The 18,016-nt window shown below is 41.6% G+C and overlaps 1 protein-coding gene across 3 annotated transcripts in view; it reads right to left on the bottom strand.

Annotated features, from left to right (window-relative positions):
- Positions 1-18,016, bottom strand: part of MSL2 (MSL complex subunit 2) — a 61,206-nt gene that overhangs the window by 29,920 nt on the left and 13,270 nt on the right. The window contains exon 1 of one of the 3 annotated variants that reach the window (XM_029615564.1): positions 1,948-2,141. The exons of the other annotated variants lie outside the window; for them this stretch is intronic. The gene's annotated coding sequence lies outside the window, so the exon portion shown is untranslated. Of the gene's footprint in view, positions 1-1,947; positions 2,142-18,016 lie in introns of those variants that run through there. 3 annotated transcript variants of the gene reach the window in all.

Genomic DNA, 18,016 nt, shown 5'->3' with positions numbered 1-18,016 from the left:
GAAAGGTTGGAGCTAGCTGAAAGGTAACTGCTTCAGTAGTGAACACCAGGAAGCAAGATAAGGCCTGTAATTCCAAAATACAGCTGGTGGAACAGATGGCCACAAGAAAAAAATGTCTTCATGGAAAGATCCTTTAGAGAAACCTGTTTCACAGGCTCAAAGGGTGAACTTACTAATGCACTGAGGACCAAATTAAGGTCCCTCTGAGGAACAAGGACTGAAATGGAGGATGGATACACTTGACTCCTTGAAAGAAACAGACTACATCTGGATGCGCAGTCAAAGAGCAACCTTTGACTTGACCTTTGCAGTAGGAAATGGCTACAACCTGCAACTTTATAGAACTGAAATCTAGCACCTTGTCTAGGTCTCTCTGAAGGCCAAGACAGCTGAAATGTCTACCTTATATTTATCTATTTATTGCATTTATAGTCCATTAATGCTGAGGCCTGCAGCATGAAAATAAAATCTTAAATTTTGCAGTGTTTTATTACAAGAACAAAGATATTAGACAAGCCTTCTTCCATCCATTTCTCCCAATTTTGTTCTTGTTGTAATAAACACTGATAAATTCCTGGGAAAAATAAAATAAAAACTGAAAACAGATCCCTACCTATAGGAAGAAACTGACAGAATCTCACAAAAACTCAGAGAGGCACAATACCCATATATATGCCAAGGGAAATTGAGTTCTTATGGGCTCCTTGCATAGTTGAAACAACTAAAAGAGGAGTACCCATTCCTACATAAGCAAGCCCTCTCAAGGACTAGGCTGTTAGACAAAATGGAGATAACAGACCATGTTTATTTATTTATTTATTTGGATTTTTTTTATATACCGAAGTATAGCGTTCTGCCTTCACTCCGGTTTACAAGATAACAACATAATACATACATATAACTTAGAACCTTATTTAACATTCAAAACATAGAACCTTATTTAACATATTCATTGAAAATTTATATGAATAAGATATTCCTTAAAAGAGCTAGTAAATCAATTCTTGTTTGAATAGCTAAAGAGGGAGCCCAGCTAGCAGTCTTACTAGGTGCACATACCAAGGTCTTCTTGGTCAATCCGGAGCTACTAGCATCACTATGGATGGTGGTTCTCTATCCTTTTCACAATCCTGCTTATAAGGGGCCAAGGCAAGAAGACAAAGATGCCTTTCCTTTAGCCATGGAAGAATCAAAGAATTTATTCTGCTGGAGCTCCATTCCTTTCAATGATGAGGAAGCCTTCGTGATCCATAAATAGGCTAGAAATGAAGGCTATCAGGGCAGCCTTAGTACAGTTTCACTGACTAAACAAACTGTTAACTTTGAAATTCCTGCAGATTGCCATCAGTTCCATAAAGAGAATACCTCCACTATTCCAGGATAGAGAATATTTCTGCAGAGAAAAGTCAACGCTGACAATTTCAACCCCCTTCCTTCTTCCTTTTTACTGGACAATAACATCTACCTACAAAATTTGTTCGCTAATTGATATTTAAATTTCCCAATGCATCTTCCTAAGAGTTGTTGGCTAAATGTTGTTCAGACATTCTAAATCTAGGCATGAGGTGAGTAAATGTAACACAAAAAATAAGCCCAGCTTCCAAAAACCGTGAGTACGCGTACACAACAATAAGATAAGGTTTTTGGATCAATTTTTCAAACTTTTACACGCCATATATGAAAAACACAATTGTTCTAAGATCAAAATTTTTCAAAATTTTTGTAGGACCGCTACCAAAGGGATCTGTATAGCAATCAGACCCAGCATAGGAGAGGTCACTTTACCTTATTATTAATGTCAAAATTTTCCGAAAATTATATTGCCGTGAAAAATTGATCCAAAAACCTTATCTTATTGTTGTGTGAGTAAATGTAAGACATACTCTCCCCATCTTAGATAGATTTTTTTTTTTTTTTTTTTTAAATGATGGTGAAATTGGGCCATACCTGCTAATTTCCCTTCCTTGAGTCCAGCTAGACCAGTCCAGACATGAGGAAAGGCTTCTCCCACCAGCAGATGGAGGCAAAGAGCAGGAGTTATTCCTGACCATCTCCTTAACTGTCAAATCCAATGGCCCCTGCAGAACACAGACACAGGATGAAGGTAGCAAGGGGGTTTATTAGAAATTTAAATACATATGGTTCCTTTCTTATAGCACTGCATGTAACATAAAAAGGTTTTCACAATAAAGGATAAGGCTTGCATCTAATCCAGTGAAACAATCCATATCATTTCACAGTGATTCCTTCTAGCGACAATGTAAACACAGTTTAAGACAAGAATTCACAATATAGTTCCATATAAATATTTACCAACTCACAAAAGGAAGAACTAATGTGTCTCCTCCGGGATCCCACACTCTGGTTTGGCCACTGTGCTATCTAAATGCTGGGAGCACAAGTGAGGTGTCTCAGCAGTTCTTTTGAGTCCCCTGAGGACCAATCTGGATCCTCAGGGATGGGGCCATGCAGGAGGCTCTCTCTTTCAGCCATCCAGTGGCTCTATAAGCAAAACCCTGACCCCAAACTGGATCCTGGTTCAAAACCAGTAAATAGACTTTCCCCAGATGACCTATATAGTCCGGTGCAGCTAGGGATTCCCCAGTAGCTTCCTGCCCAAGCCAGAACCTGGATCTCACCAACAATGTAAGAGATAAAAGAGAAGAGAAAAAAAAAATATTTTTTTCTTTTTTGTCAACCTCTCAAAACAGTCAACTCAAAAAAGGAAAATAGAATCGAGACTAACAATTCTGCTTTTCCTCCATAAGAACATAAGAAAATGCCATACTGAGTCAGACCAAGGGTCCATCAAGCCCAGCATCCTGTTTCCAACAGTGGCCAATCCAGGCCATAAGAACCTGGCAAGTACCCAAAAACTAAGTCTATTCCATGTTACCATTGCTAATGGCAGTGGCTATTCTCTAAGTGAACTTAATAGCAGGTAATGGACTTCTCCTCCAAGAACTTATCCAATCCTTTTTTAAACACAGCTACACTAACTGCACTAACCACATCCTCTGGCAACAAATTCCAGAGTTTAATTGTGCATTGAGTAAAAAAGAACTTTCTCCGATTAGTTTTAAAGGTGCCCCATGCTAACTTCATGGAGTGCCCCCTAGTCTTTCTATTACTCTTACTCCAGCTCTGTATAATGTTTGCTCTTTTTTTTGGGGGGGGGGGGGGGGGGGGGCGGTCTTCCACTATCTCTCTCAACTTTTTTTGGACTGGTCTGGCTGGACTCAGGGAAAGGAAATTAGCAGGTATGGCCTAATTTCACCTTCCTTATCTTCCCCCAGACCATTGCAGACATTGGAAATGTACCAAAGCAGTACCTATCCCAGCGAGATCTGCTTTAAAAATGCTTGCTCCAAATACTGTGTCTTCCTTTGACTGTAGGCTTAATCTATGTTTGGAAAATGAACGCAGGAAGGACCAAGTTGCTACCCTACAGATATCTGTTGGGGATAACTATTTGTATTTTCCCCATGACACTGCCTGTGCTCATGTGAAACGTGCTTTTAGACCTTTAATCACCTCCTTTGATATGTAAGTTGAGGGTCTCACTCCCTTAATACAGTGAGGTACTGACGCTTTTTGAAAGTACAGAGAAGGGCAACCAAAATGATAAAGGGGATGGAACAGCTCCCCTATGAGGAAAGGCTGAAGAGGTTAGGGCTTTTCAGCTTGGAGAAGAGATGGCTGAGGGGGGATATGATGGAGGTCTTTAAGATCATGAGAGGTCTTGAATGAGTAGATGTGAATCGGTTATTTACACTTTCGAATAACAGAAGGACTAGGGAGCATTCCATGAAGTTAGCAAGTAGCACATTTAAGACTAATCGGAGAAAATTCTTTTTCACTCAACGCACAATTAAGCTCTGGAATTTGTTGCCAGAGGATGTGGTTAGTACATTTAGTGTAGCTGGGTTCAAAAAAGGTTTGGATAAGTTCTTGGAGGAGAAGTCCATTAACTGCTATTAATCAAGTTTACTTAGGGAATAGCCACTGCTATTAATTGCATCAGTAGCATGGGATCTTCTTGGTGTTTGGGTAATTGCCAGGTTCTTGTGGCCTGGTTTGGCCTCTGTTGGAAACAGGATGCTGGGCTTGATGGACCCTTGGTCTGACCCAGCATGGCAATTTTTTATGTTCTTATGTAGCCTACCCTTTGTGGGAGCCCATGAATGGCACAAATAGCTTGTCGGACTTTTGGAATAGATGTGCGACTTTTAGGTACCTGAACTATGCTCTCCAGATGTTGAGTAACTGCAGTCCCTTTCTACTTCTCTCGCCTTCCAGTGCCTAGAAGGCTGGTAAGGAAATTGCCCAATTCAGGTGGAAGCCCACTACAACTTTTGTTCGGAAAGAAGACACTGGCTGGATTGTTACCTTGTCCTTCGAGATTACCAAGTATAGCTCGCTTCAGACAAGTGCCTGTAGTTCTGAAATTTGTTTTGCCGAACAGATGACTACCTAAAGTGCTATTTTCTTGGTGAGATCTTTGAGTGTTGCCCCTTACGTTTGAATGGGGCTGCAGTCATTGCTTTAAGAACTAAGTTCAAGTCCTAAATCAGAATCACCGGTTTCCGCAGAAGGTCCATATGCTTTATTCCTCTGAGATAAATGTGCCACATCTGTGTGTGAGACTATTGAATAGCCTCCAATCCTTTCCCTATAACAGGTTAAAGTCACCACCTGTACACCTTCATTGAGTTAAGGGCCAGGCCCATCTCCAATCCCTCTTGCATGAAATCCAGAACGTTGCACAACTGAACTTTGAGGGGCAACAAACCTCTCTCTTGGCATCAGGCTTTAAACATCCTCCAAACTTTTTTTTAAATTTTTTATTTATGCATTTCAGTATAATAACAAACCATAATCTATAATGAATATAGATAATCTTACAGAATGAAATCAAATAAGATTAATAGTTTAATTGTTGTTATCTAATATTCATAAGCAATATTTAATGAGGAAACATCTCATGAAGTTATTCGTATTAAGAGCAATATCAGAGGAAATTGAACAATTGAAATAATGAGTATTAACAAGTATTTTCCTATTTTGCCTCTAGTTCTACAGTCTCACTCTCTTGGGGACTTGAATCTAAGAATACACGTAATTGTGATACTTCATAGAAAATAAACTTCTGTTGTTGAAAGGTTATTTCGCACTTACACGGGAATTTTAACAGCATTTTACCCCCTTTTGTTTCAACTTCTGATCTTAAACTTAGAAACTTTTTCCTTTTATCTTGAGATTGCCTTGATAAGTCGGGGTATATCCAGATTCTACCTCCATGAAATGGAAGTAATCTATTTCTCATGTACCGGTAGGACTTAAAAACTACATCCCTGTCTGTTGCAAATGAAAAAGACACATGTAGAACAGATCTGTTTGTAATAACTGTATCAACAGTTGATTCAATTACTCCTGTTAGATTTAAAGAGTTCTGCTCTTCACTGTTAACATGTATAGGTGACCCCTTAGGCATTACATAATAAATCTTAGACACTGTTGGAATAATAGACTGGGGAATTTTTAAGATTTCTACAAGATATTCTTTGAACATATCTTACGGTGATACCAAATCGTGTTTTGGAAAATTCATTATGCTAAGATTTAGATATTTAAATGAATTCTCCAAGACTTCTAATTTTTTATCATAAATTATCTCTGCACAGGTGAACTTCTGTTGCCAAACTTCCAAATTATCAAGTCTCTTCTCTATTTGATGAACTTTTACGTCCGTGTTGGACATGGAGGTTTCAATATTCCTAAAATCGATGGTTTGAATCCATTGTTATCTTCATAAGATTTAATACTGATAACTCCAAGGCTTTTATGGCATCCCACAGTGTGTCCATAGTTATTTCAACTGGTTTTACCAAATGTAATAGAGAAGTCTCTTGTATTCCTGATTCCATTTTCCCCAGTGTGACTGACTTTCCTTCTCCTTTCTCTTGAAAATCATTTTGCAATTTTAGGAAATCCGATGTAATTTGAAGAGGTGGAGGAGGAGTACTTGGGGCACCGGGACTCAAGATAGTTTCGGTCAGGGAGGACGGCAGTTGCTCAATGCCTCCCTCCAGCGACCTGTTGCACCAGTTCTAATCCTGTTATAGGGGCAAAGAAGGTTGGGATCCGAGGCTGAGAAGGCTCAAATATAGGGGATGATGTGGATATCTCCCTGACTTTTGCCTTACGTTTAGTGTGGCATTTTTTTTTTTTTTTTAGAAAATTTGTCAATAACGTGATGGTGCCCACCTTACTAACCCTTACTCAATATAATAGAATGATAACTTCATAAGAGGAGGCTTCTGGGAGAAGGATACAACAATCTCGCAAGTACTCACTTTTAATCTTGAGCCCTTCAGAATATCTCGAGAAATTCACTTGTAGCTCTTTCAAAAGCAGTTTCGCTGGAACAAAGCCGCGCGCCCCTTTGGCATGCGCGGCTTCGGCGACGCAACATCGACGCACCGCAGGGCGTCGAATCTTAAAGCTCAGTAAATCCCGCCTCCTTGACGTCAGATTAGCGGACGTCCTGCTCCACAGCTCTTTCTCAAGTCCCAAAAGGCTCTATCAAGCTCCGAGGAAATTAAATTCAAGGTAATGAGCTCCTCCAACAGTGATCCCTCTCACCTCCACCTCTCCAAACTTTTATATAGATGAGGGATACTGATACCTTCCTGGTCTTCAGCAGATTTGATAACACTACCCCCACCCCCCCCCCCCCCCCCGAGTACCCTTGTTTGTGCAATTTATCCTTTAAATAGCCAGGCTGTAATCAAGAATGGCATAGGCTCTTCCATTACTACCTGTCCCTGGTGTAGCAACCCTTGTACGTGAATGAACCCGGATGTTTCCCCTTGTTGGAGCCGTAGCAGATTTGCTTAACATGCTCTCCCAGTCCAATCCTGGATGGCCCACAATTCTCCTTAGGACCTATCCTACCATGGGTCAGGGCAGGAAGATGTACAGTAGGCAGTCTCATGGTCATGACTGCACTAGTGCATCCACTCCCTTGGACAGTAAACTCCCTCCTGCAACTGTATAAGTTTTTTACCTTTGTATTTTTCTTGGTTACCATCAAAATCCCATTGGAGACATCCCTATCTGCTCATGATTTGATCAAACGCCTCCCTGGCCAGTTCCCATTCTCCAGGGTCTATGGTTTGCCTGCATGTTATCACTTCCGGTATGAGCGCTGCTAAGATACTCTTGAGATGAGCTTCTGCCCATCTCATTAAATACTCTGTTTCTTTTGCTGCCTGCTGCTCTTGGTGCCTTGTCTATTCACATAGGCCACTATCATGGCATTAGCTAAACATTCTCTGATTGCATTTCCTTTTACCCAGGGCTTCAGATATATTAAAGCCAGCCTGATCGCACTGGTTTCCAGTAGGTTTATCAGTTACATAGATTTCCAGGCTGACCATTGACCATGGGCTGCTCGCCCAGCTCCATATGTCCCCCCTAGCCTGTCAGGCTCATTTTTACTGATATCCACTCAAGGGGTTCCAAGCTGACCCCTACTTCTAAGTTGTTCTGTACCAATCACCAAGCCAGGCTCCTTCTGACATCCTTTGTCAATGGGATCCATCTTATTTATTTATTTGTATATACCAACATTCGATCTGAGATATCACATCGGTTTACATTCAGGTACTGTAGGTATTTCCCTATTCCCAGAGGGCTTACAATCTAAGTTTTTGTACCTGAGGCAATGGAGGGTAAAGTGACTTGCCCAAGATCACAAGGAGCGACAGCGGGACTCCTGGTCATAGCCCACTGCTCTAACCACTAGGCTATACCTCCTCCCTCCCCTGGGATGCCTATCTTTGAGAGAAGCACCCTCTGCAAGTGCCACATATGTACTCTTGTCCAAGGCACTGGATCTATGATCACTGCCATTGACCCCCAGCACCCATAGGCTCTCCCACATCTGAGGTGCCCAGGACTTCCTCCACCTTCTTACTTGCTCCTATAAATTGGCAATACTCTCCTTTGGTCATTAAAACTTTCCACAAACCTCACTCCAAGATAGACTAAGGACTGTGTGAGATGAAGGTAGCTTTTGGCCCAGTTTATCACCCAGCTAGGACTTCCAGTGTCTGCACCACCCTTTGTGCTGCTCAATAGCCCTCCTATAACAACTTATACCTGATTAGCCAATCATCCAAATAGGGGTGAAATGCAATTCCCCACTACCATTATTTTGGTGAAGGTCCTTGGTGCCATGTTGAGGCTGAAAGGTAAGAACATGGACTAGTAATGCTCTCCCAGCACTGTGAACCTTAGGAGCTTCTGATGCTGCTCCCTAATGGGAATATGTAAATATGCTTCTGCTAGATGTACGAAGGTTAGAAATTCTCCTTGCCTCACTACCAACATAACAGACTTCAATGTTTCCATCCGCAAGTGTGGTATTCTTAAAGATCTGTTGATGTATTTAAAATTCAAGCACCAGCCAAAAGGTCCCCTTCTTCAGGACCACAAAATAGATTGAATATCTTACCTTATCTGCTTCTAATAGGGGAACTGATTTTATTGCTCACAGCTGCAATAAGTGGTTTATCGTTTCTCTAATGGTTCCCTTCTTGTCCAGGAATTTGCAGGGAGAGACAACGAAGGCTTTTTGGCTCTGGATGGCCAACTTGAGGGCATAACCCTTTTGAACAATGTCTAAGACCCATTGGTCCTGTGTGATATGTATCCACTCCTTGTAAAACAGCTTTAACCACCCCTGTTCCTACTGGTGGAAAGAGGGAAAGGACCCCTAAAGTGCCACTGAGTGTTCCTAGATCCCATAGGACCCCCTGAAGCTTCCTTCACATCCACATCTTTTGCTGCTCTAAAATGGCTGTGCCTTCACAGGCGGTCTCTGCTTCTGGGGCTTATACCCTCTCCCTGGTCTATATTGTCTTACCTCCTTAAACTTGCTCCAGGGAAAGCTTCCTCTAATGGCTCTTTTGGAATTCAAGTCTCCCAGTTCTTTGACTAACTTTTGCAGCTCTTCTCTAAGCGGTAGGCGCTTCTTACAAGAGTTTATTCAATCTCGCTTGGAAGCAGTCTGCTGACCAACTTCTCAGCCTTAGTAGGCACCTGGCCATCATGTTAGTTGCCACCTGATTGGTCGACATTCTGATTAAGTAATATAATTTATGCAATAGTAAGCCGCTCCCAATTTCAACCATACTATTTCTATGGCCCTAGTCTGAGGGTGCTCGGTCTCCTCTTCCAGCTGATCATTGTCCTAGCCACAACACGTGCAGATGGCTGCCTGTAGTAACAGACTTGCCAATTCAAATGACCTCTTTAATAAGGTCTTCACTTTCCTGTCCTGGGGGTCCTTTAATGCTGGCCCCCTTTCTATTGGGATAGTTGTCGTCCTCAAAAACGTTACCATGGGCATGTCCAACCAGAAGAGACTTGCTTTCTTCACTCCATGAAGTAAGCAAGTAGCTCATTTAAAACAAATCGAAGAAAATTAATTTTCACTCAACGCATAGCTAAGCTTTTGATCTGTCTTGTAAACCGAAGTTAACTCAAATGTCGGTATATAAAAGTGAGTGAGTGAATAAATAAATAAATAAATAAATAAATAAATAAATAAATAAGCAAGCTCTAATTCATTGCCAGAGGATGTGGTTACAGCAGTTAATGTAACTGAGTTTAAAAAAGGTTTGGATAAGTTCCTAGAGGAAAAATCCATAAACAATTAATAAGCAATTGTAGCTTGAGATTTATTTAATGTTTGGGTACTTGCCAGGTACTTATGACTTAGATTGGCCACTGCTGGAAACAGGATGCTGGGCTTGATGGATCTTTAGCCTAACCCAGTATGGCAAATCTTATGTTCTTGAAACAGGGATACAGGAGGCTGAAGGGTACAAAAGGTGCCCACAAGACAAGGAACAAGGAGTGCACCAAAGGGAAAGACCAAATAGACAACACCAGAACAAAACTGCACAAAGCATAGGATTTAAGATGGACTGTTGGTAACAAGGATGCTGGGCTTGATGGACCATTGGTCTGCCCCAGTATGGCAACTTATGTTCTTAGCTGTCTCCTCTCCAGGCTGAAGTATCCTAACCTCTTTAATCTTTCCTCTTAGGGGAATTATTCCATCCCCTTTATTGCTTTAGTTGCTCTTCTTTATACCTTTTCTAATTCTGCTTTGTCTGTTTTGAGATGTGATGACTAGAACTGCACACAATACTCAAGATGAGGTTGTATCATGGAGCGATAGAGGCATTATGATATTCTCTGTTTCATTCTCCATTCCTTTCCTAATAATTTCTAGTATTCTATTTGCTTTCTTGACTGCTGCTGCAGACTAAGCAGAAGATTTTAATATGTTAACAATGACACCTAGATCCCTTTCCTGAATGGTGACTCCTAATGTGGAATCTTGCATTGTGTAACTATAATTTGGGTTTCTCTTCCCTAAGTGCATCACTTTGCACTTGTCCATAGTAAAATTTAATTTTCCATTTGCATGGCCTGTCTCCCCAGTTTTGCAAGGTCATCTTGCAATTTTTCACAATCCTCATGTGATTTAGTAATCTTAAATAATTTTTGTGTCATGAGCAAATTTGATCACCTCACTCACTGTTCCCATTTCCAGTGATCCCAGAACAGATCCCTGGGGCACTCTACTATTCACCTTTCTCCACTGGGAAAACTTACCATTTAGCCCTATTCTCTGTTTTCTGTCTTTTCACCAGTTCACAATCCACAATAGGGTACTGCCCCTATCCTATGACTTTTTAATTTCCTAAAACCTCTCTTATGAAGGATTTTGTCAAATGTTTTCTGGAAATCCAGATATACTATATCAGCTGGATCACCTTAATCCACATATTTATCTATTCCCTCAAAAAAATGTAGCAGATTGGTGAGGCAAAACTTCCCTTGGAGAAATCCATGTTTGCTTTGTCCCATTAAACTATGCCTATTTATATGTTCAGCAATTTTGTTTTTTATGATAGAAACTATCATTTTGCATGGCACAGATGTCAGCTGTCTCCATCAAGCTGTGGAAGAGGGAAATCCCTAGCGTAAAGGACTGGTCTAGCAGACAAAAAGGAATATTTCTTCACAGAAAGGTTGGTGAATGCAAGGAACAGCCTCTCAGTGGAGGTTGTGGAGACAAGAACAATATCTGAATTCAAGAAATCATGGGATAAGCACAGATGTCCTCTGACAGAGTGGCAAGGAATGTAAAGCTGAGTAGTTGGTGTCAATGGGTAGGCTAGATAAGCCATGTGGTCTTTTCCTGTCATGTTTTTGTGTTTCTACAAACGAGAAAGATTGATCCTAAACATTCCATCAACAGCTATTTCCTGAGAATATAACTGGAAGACTTTTGACTCAATCAAAACAACAAATAGAAAGAGCAACATTCTATACCCAATGCCTTGCAAAAAAAAAAAGGTCTTCACACCTTTGTAAATTTTTCATATTTTGTCTATAGTAGGAGTTTGTTTCACTGATCTATACAGCATACTCTACTCTTTCATCGTGAAAGAACACATATACAAATATTCCAAAAGTAAATGAGCATAAAAACCAAAAATGTGTCTTGCTTGCCTGTCTTCATATCCCTTGACTCAGAACTTGGTGAAAGCCTCTTTTGCAGCAATAATAGCCATGAGTCATTTAAAATAGGATTCTACCAATTTTGCACAGTAGACTGGTACAGGATTTGTCCATTGTTCTTGGTAAAATAATTCAAGCTCTCATCTGTGGATTGTAGCCTTCCAGTCTTGCCATAGAGTTTTGTGGGTTTTTTGTGAATAATTTTTATTCCAATGAATAACCATGGAATACATAAATTCACTATGTAGCCAATTATGCATGCTGTCATGGATTTTCTATTGAATTCAGGCCTGGGGTTTGACTAGGCCACTCAAGGATGTTCACTTTTCTTCTTGCTGGAAAACATGTATTTGCAAGAAACTGGCTGAACCAAGGTGTTTTTATGCCATTATCTATTACATTAAGAACATAAGAAATGCCATGCTGAGTCAGACCAAAGTCTATTGAGCCCAGCATCCTATCTCCCAAAATGGCAGGTCCAGATCACAAGTACCCAGCAGTTCCCAATAGATGATTTCTTTTTATTATAACTCACTTCCAGGGATAAGTACTGGATTTCCCAAATCTACCTGCCTAATAACTCTTTATGAACATTTCCTTCAGGAACCTGCCCAATCCTCTTTTGAACCCCACTACATTAGTTGCCTTGACGACATCCTGTCAACAGATTCTATAACTTTACTATGCACTGTGTAAAAAAAAAAACACTTCCTATGATTTGTTTTAAATCTACCGGTTGCAAGATTCATGGAGTGTCCCTGTGACAGAGTATATAGACAGAGTCTCCTGCTTGCCTTAAAGGACTGGTTGCAGCTGTCTGGACTGTCCTTCTTAAGAAACATCCTAGTAAGGGATTACGGGCTGAGGGAATTTCCCTTCAAGGGAATAAGGCAGGTCCCAGGGTGTCCACAGAAGCAAAGTCCAGCCTAGGACACATTATCTTTGAATGCTGTATGAACCCTGTCTGTTATTTGGTTAAATAATTAAAGTGGTTTAGAAAGCCAGCCAGAGTCCTGGCTCCCTTTTCTTGTGAGACAAGTATCGAGCCTTGACTGTTCGACAGGCCACACATATGGTGCCAGTTCAGGGATTTCCAAACTGAGAACAGGCTGGAGACCTAAACCCTTAGGGGGGGGGAAAGAAGAGTGAAATTTTTCTTTCCTTTATTTCTGGGGTCTGGCTGTAGGAACAGCCAGAATTTTGTACATCTGGCCAAGGGGGCTAGCCCTGCCTGCATAGTCAGGGCCTAACAAGTTAGTAAGTGCCGAACAGGCAGGATTTCTTTTCTTTCCTTTCTCTGCTCTAGGATGGAGGCCCATTTTCCCCTCCCCGACTCCAGGAAAGTAAACCGGAAATTTTTTTGCTTCTCTCTCTCTCTTTTCTTATTGCTATACCTTTTGAATTGAAATTAAACAAATACTCAAAGCCCTGGTCGCAAGGCAACTACAAACAGTGGCAGAGAACCTAACCACCCAGCAGCAGGCATTGCTAGAACAATTTAGCCAGCAAAAGCAGGCAATGACCCAAATAGCACAGATGGTAATACTGGTCATAACCAAGCCGTCTTCACTGCCACCAATGATGCTCAAAATGACCAAAGGAAAAGACCTGGATTCTTTCTTGAGAAATAAAAAAATGTTCGACTGGTGGCTTGACCAGAAAATACCTCAACTATTTATCTAGGTAACCTGCTTATATCAGCAGTCAAGCTGCCTTCCAAGCCATCAACCTGGATGGTAGAGCCAGCTATGAGGTAGTTAAAGTGGCAATCCTCAAAAGAGTGGGAGTTACCCCAGAGGCAACGATTCAGGAGCAGGAGCCTCTGACCCAGTGAGACTCTTCGGAACCTCCTCCACAGATTAAAGGATCTCAAGTGGAGATGGCTGCAACTGGAAGGAAAATCTGGCGCAGAAGTAGCCTATGTTCTCCTCCAGGAACAATTCATAAAGGCCTTATACCCACCTATGCAATGGCGGATATGCCAACACTCCAAAATCACTTTGGAGTCTGCCATAAAAATTGCTGACGCTTATTACCAAGCACAGTTAGTAGTGGACCATTCTACTTGTCAGGGGCTGAGGTTTCGAACTCCTAAAGTCAAAACTCAGTGGCAGAACTCAGATTGAGACCACATTAAACTTTGTTTGAGAACCTGAATCTTAACAAGATTTCCCCATGAACAATTAAACTCACTACCTCCCATAGCAGAATGCTCACCATCGCTGCCCCGAGCCTGTGGAATGACTTGCCTAATGCGATTAGGGCAGAAACTGATTTCCTTTGTTTCAGGAAAAATGTTGAAAACCCATTTGTTTTCCATAGCATTTATCAGATAGTCTTTTTTTTTTAACTGCTGTTATATTTTAATGATATGTTGTGATGATCTTATTTGATGCATTGTTGATTTTTCTTGAATGTTGTGTTAATGCTGTTCTGTCATTGTTTTGTTTTAATTATGAATGTACTGATATAATCTGCTGAAAACTGCAGATCAGCGGAATGCAAGCGTATTAAATAAGTAAATAAACAATAGGATGCCAACACTTTCAAAACAACAATGTGCAAAAACCACTGATATTTGAAAACACTCAAGACAGGTTTGCCAACCAACTTAAGATTGCAGACAGATATTAAGAAATTTAAAACAGACTTAAAGACGTGGCTTTTTACATGTGCATATACAGAGGCATGACAAATAAACCAGCAAGTTCTATATTGTAAACTTTTAGCTTATTGATCTTATTATTTTATGATTTTATATTTTACTTTAAGGATGTAATAATGTTTTATTGTTTTAGAATAATTCAATGTTACCAACATTTTATGGTATTAATTTGTTATTAATTGTATTCATGACACTATTGTATTTTCATTTTAATTGTACACCGTTGTGATGGTCTTATGACTGATGTAACGGTATAGAAAACCTAAATAAACTATAAACAGGTCTGCAGAAAATATAGAGGTGGGACTCTGAACTGATCTGTAGGACTCAAGAAAAGAAAATAAGCAGGTAAGAATCAATTTTTCCTCTTATTGTCCCCCAAATCTAACCAGATGCATGGGAAGAACCCAAGTCTCCCTACAATAGGTGGGACCCTAACAGACCCACTCACAGCACACTTGCCCTAAACTGTTCCAAATCTGAAGCCTGAAAATCAAGACGATAATGCTTAGTAAAAGTGTGCAACAAAGACCAGTCACTCTACAAGTCTCTCGAGGGGACACCAAATGACACTCAACCCAAGATACTGTCTGAGCTCTAGTCAAATGAACTCAAAGACAACGAGTACCTCCATGCCCTTGGAAATGTACGGCAAGGTAATCGCCTCCTTAATCCATCTAGCAATATAAGCCTTCAAGGCCTTCTGTCCCTTATTCGGCCTGCTAAATACAAAAAGATGATCCAGCCATCGAAAGGGATTAGTCACTTTCAAATATCTTAACAGAGCCCTACGTATGTCCAATACATGCAAGTCCTCATCCAGAACCCCTGAGCTTGAGGAGGATCTCCTAATAGCAGGCAATTCAACTGACTGACCACTATGAAAAGATGAAAACACTTTCAGTAGAAAAAATGGAATTGTACAGACGGAAATCCCCATTATCATGCAGAAAAGGCTCCCTGCATGATAATGTGGCAATTCTGAAGTCTGTCTAGTCAAACATATCGCCACCAAAAATATCATTTCAACGAAGGGCCTTCAGAGATGCTCTTCTGGTCAGTTCAAATGGCGATTTGCACAACACTTTCAATACCATGTTGAGATTCCAGGCGGACATCGACATGCACACTGGAAGCCGTAAATGCTTTACCCCTTTCAGGAAGCTATGTCCAGATGGGAGGCTATAGCCGCACCATGTACCTTATCTTCTGTAGCAAGACAAAGCTGCCACCTGAACCTTCAAGGTGTTCAAGGCCAACACCTTTTGTAATCCCTTTTGCAAAAATAAGAGTATCACAGCCACAGAAGCCAGAAATGTGGGAACCCTAGCCTCCTTGTACCAATTCTCAAAGACCTTCCATGCTCAAGCATACGCCAAAGAAGTAGATCTTCTAGCCTGCAACAAGGTAATAATGACTTCATCTGAATAACCTTTGAGTCTCAACCTCCTCCATTGAAGAACAGGCTATAAGAAAAAAGTGATTCGCCTGATCCAAGACAATTGGACCCTGATTGAACAGCTCGGGAATGTGCCCCTGATGAACTGTCCGATGCCAGACACACCAGACCTGCAAAACACAGATGCCTGGGTCACTACAGCGCCACCAGCATCAGACCTCAATGTTTCTCTATCCATCTGATTATCCTGCTTATCAATGGCCAGAGAGTAAAAACAAATAGGTGAATCCTTAAGAGGCCACGGCCGAGCTAATATATCCAGGCCTTCGGGAGCCTGACTTCCTTCTTCAACTGAAGAATATCGGAATCTTTGCTTTGCAAGAAGTGGACATCAAGTCCACCTGAGGGAACTGCCACCTGAACTGGATACAGGAAAAAGCATCTTCGACTAGTTCCCATTCCCTGGAGTCCAGTCTGTGCCAGCTTAGATAATCTGCCTGCACATTCTCTACCTTAGCCAAATGGGACGCCGACAAAGCTTCTAGATACTGCTCAGCTCCCTAAAGCAACAAGCTTGCCTCCAAGGCCACCGCTGTGCTTCTGGTTCCCCTCTTACTTGTTGATATACACAACCACCGTCACATTGTCCAACATCACTCTCACCACCTTGTTCCTGGGCAAGGGGAGAAAACAGTATAACACCCATCTACTCGCCCAATCTCCAAGCAACTGATGGACCAGAAGGCCTCCACCCCGGACCATGGCCATGTGCCATTTGACTATAACAAATCACCCCCTATCCCTGCAGACTGACATCTGTCGTCATAATAATACAATCCGGAATCTCCAAACGAACACCCTGAGACAGACTGCTCTGAGAAAGCCACCACGATAAACTTAACCTGGCCTTGCTCCGCAGTGGAAGGGACACACTATACTCCTGAGACTGAGGAATCCAACAGGAAAGTTGGGCCCTCTGAAGTGGTCTCATATGCACCATCATCTAGGGAACAAGATCCAAAGTAGAGGGCATGAGCCTAAAACCTGCAGATAATCCCAAGCCTTGGGAACACTCATGTTCAATAATCTCTGAACCTACTCCTGAAGCTTCAGGCGCCTCTCCCCCTTTAGGAAAACTTTACCTACACCAGTCTCGAAATGGGCCCCCAGATAATGCAGAGTTTGAGAGGGGATCAACTTGCTCTTGGCAAAACTGATCACCCAACCTAAGCTCTGTAGTCAGTCAATCACTTGAGAACAGCTCGATGACAATTCTCTGTGGACTGCGCCCAGATCAACCAGTTGTCCAAGTATGAGTACACCAAAATTCCTTCTACACAATGCTGCCACCATCACCACCATTACTTTCGTTAATGTGTGTGGGGCATTAGCCAAACCAAAGGAAAGCACCTGAAATTGGAAATCCTTGCCTAACACCGCAAACTTGAGATAGCTGTAGTGATCCGCATGGATTGGGACATGCAGGTAAGTCTCTGAAAGATCAAACAAGGCCAGAAACTCCCCTCACCTGACCACTGTGATCATAGACCAAAGAGTTTCCTTACGCAAGTGTGACATCGTCAAACAGGCGTTCACCCTTTTTAAATCCAATATGAGCCGGAATGGCCCCCTCCTTCTTAGGGCCATAAAATAGATAGAATAGCGAGGGTAGACTGAACTGCCTCTTCCTTGGATCGAAACGTACAAGAAAGACCAGAAAGACCTTGTATACTGGCTGAGCTAATTCTAATGTGTACCTTTCTCTTATTGCTGACAGCTCCTACTTGTTTGTCGTTTCTTTGGTTCACTCTTTGAAAAAAAGCAGACAGGTGCCCCTAGGTGGGTACCACCAAAGAATGGACCAATCAGATCTCATTGTGCATTCTTGGGACTATCAGCCCTTGAGCCAGAAGTATCCAGCGAATTTCTCCTACCCCTCAAAAAGCGAGACTTGCCCAAGAACCAGTGCTGCATCAATGAACACTTTCCGGTCTGAAAACGCCTGGCCTCTCGAAACTTCTTCCTATTAGGAAATTTTCTTCAGAAAATCTTAAAAAACAGTTGCTCAAACAGAAAGGAAAGATATACTTCCCTGACAGGAGTTCTGCAGCAAAATCCAAAGGGAGAAGAGCATATCTGAGGGAAGCAGCCCTCTCTGGTTACCAGAATCCTTTGACTGCCGGGCACAAGCTACCAGAAAGGGACCAATGACCCCACCTCCCCTTCGCTCTACACCACCAGGGGATAGCTCTCCTGGGCCTAACATACCGGGAGCAATTTCCTCTTTTAAGATGTCTGACCACAAGTCAGACACCCTTACCATCTGCTGAAGACAGCAAATAATG

This window comes from Rhinatrema bivittatum, chromosome 9 (genome assembly GCF_901001135.1).
Source record: "Rhinatrema bivittatum chromosome 9, aRhiBiv1.1, whole genome shotgun sequence".
Classification (NCBI taxonomy): Eukaryota; Metazoa; Chordata; class Amphibia; order Gymnophiona; family Rhinatrematidae; genus Rhinatrema; species Rhinatrema bivittatum.
This window is presented reverse-complemented; position numbering and strand designations above follow the sequence as displayed.